The following is a 2,049-nucleotide window of genomic DNA, read 5'->3' as shown; positions in this document are numbered from 1 at the left end:
GAGGCTAGTGAAATCATCATCAATCACATAAGGCAAGTCAATAATCATCGTGATTACAAAGTTAGAAGAATCAGGAGTGATAATGGAACTGAGTTCAAGAATTCTGTCATGAGAGCATTTTGTGAAGTAAATGGGATTTTGCATGAGTTTTCAGCAGCAAGAACTCCACAACAAAATGGAGTAGTAGAAAGGAAGAACAAATCACTTATTGAAGCTGCAAGGACAATGCTTGAAGAGTCTAAGTTACCAACATATTTCTGGGCTGAAGCTGTAAATACTGCATGCTACACTCAGAATATTTCTCTGGTTAATCAAGAAAAATACATGACTCCCTATCAATTTTTCAAGAACAAGAAGCCAACTCTAAATTTTCTTCATGTCTTTGGCTGCAAATGCTATATCTTGAGAAATCAGACTGATCAGAATGGGAAGTTTGATGCTAAAGCAGATGAAGGAATTTTTGTTGGATATGCTGTTGGTAAAACATATAGAGTCTACAATCTAAGAACCAACATTATTGTGGAATCAATACATGTTGTGTTTGATGATGAAAAGATTGAAGGACTACAAGATGGAGATTACCATGAGAGCCTCAAATTTGACAATGTGGAGATGGTTAGTGATGACAGTGATGATGAAAGTGATCAAGAAACAGTATCAAAGGATAATGCAGAAAAATCTCCTACCAATGAAGCACAAAATTCAACATCTGTCGAGTTGCAAAATATTTCATCCGTTAGGAGACAATCTTCTTTATCCGTCGGGAGACAACCAGCTTCATCCGTCGGTACTCAAGATTCTCCATCCGTCGGGTCATCAAAAGAAGATGGAAGTCAGAATAGATCACTTATAGAAAGCTCCCCTTTTTCAAATCAAAGATCCATTAACTCAGTGGGAGTTTCTAACAATCAAAACTCAATCACACATCAAGACAACAATGAGGCTTCTTTATCTAGAGCTAATCTACCTCAACAAAGAAAATGGACAAAGGATCACCCCTTTGAGCTCATCATTGGTTATGTATCTTCTAGAGTTCAAACAAGGAGAGCAACTCAAGAAGAGTGTCTATACAACAACTTTTTTTTCCAAGGAAGAACCAAACAAGGTAGAAGAAGCTTTGTTGGATCCTGATTGGATTTTAGCTATGCAGGAAGAGCTAAACCAATTTGAGAGGAATAAGGTATAGAAGCTGGTGCCCAAGCCTAAAGGAAAGACTACAATAGACACCAAATGGTATTCAGAAACAAGATGGATGAAAATGGCATAATAGTCAGGAACAAAGCCAGATTGGTTACTAAGGGCTATTGCCAACAAGAAGGAATAGATTTTGATGAAACATTTCCTCATGTTACAAGACTTGAAGCCATCATAATCTTCTTAGCCTTTGCAGTCCATGCCAATTTCAAGGTCTATCAAATGGATGTCAAAAGTGCCTTTCTGAATGAAGACTTGGAGGAGGAAGTCTATGTCAGCCAGCCTCCTGGTTTTGAAGATCCAAATTTTCCAGAATATGTCTACTATCTTTTCAAAGCACTTTATGGACTGAAGCAAGCACCTAAAGCCTTGTATGACACTTTATCAAAGTTCCTTTTGGAAAATCACTTCACAAGAGGTACTGTAGATAAAACTTTATTCTTTAGAAATGTTAATGGCTCTAGTATACTTGTTCAAATTTATGTAGATGACATTATTTTTGGCTATATAGATGAAAAAATTTGCAAAAAGTTTGCCAAATTAATGCAGAGTAAGTATGAAATGAGTATTGATGGGAGAACTAACTTACTTTCTTGATTTGCAAGTTAAGCAAGTTAGTGATGGAATATTCATTAGTCAAACTAAATACATTTATGATCTTTTAAAGAAGTTTGATCTAATGGATTGCACATCTGCAAAAACTCCCATGGCCACTGCAACTAAGCTTGAATTAAACACTACTGAAAAGTCTGTGGATTTTTCAAGTTATAGGGGCATGGTTGGCTCACTTCTGTACTTAACAGCTAGTAGGCCAGATATAATGTTTGTTACATGTTTGTGTGCTAGATTTCAGGC

The sequence above is a fragment of the Apium graveolens genome, chromosome 9 (assembly GCF_009905375.1).
Source record: "Apium graveolens cultivar Ventura chromosome 9, ASM990537v1, whole genome shotgun sequence".
NCBI lineage: Eukaryota > Viridiplantae > Streptophyta > Magnoliopsida > Apiales > Apiaceae > Apium > Apium graveolens.
The sequence above is the reverse complement of the archived record's forward strand: the minus strand, read 5'-3'. Positions refer to the sequence as shown.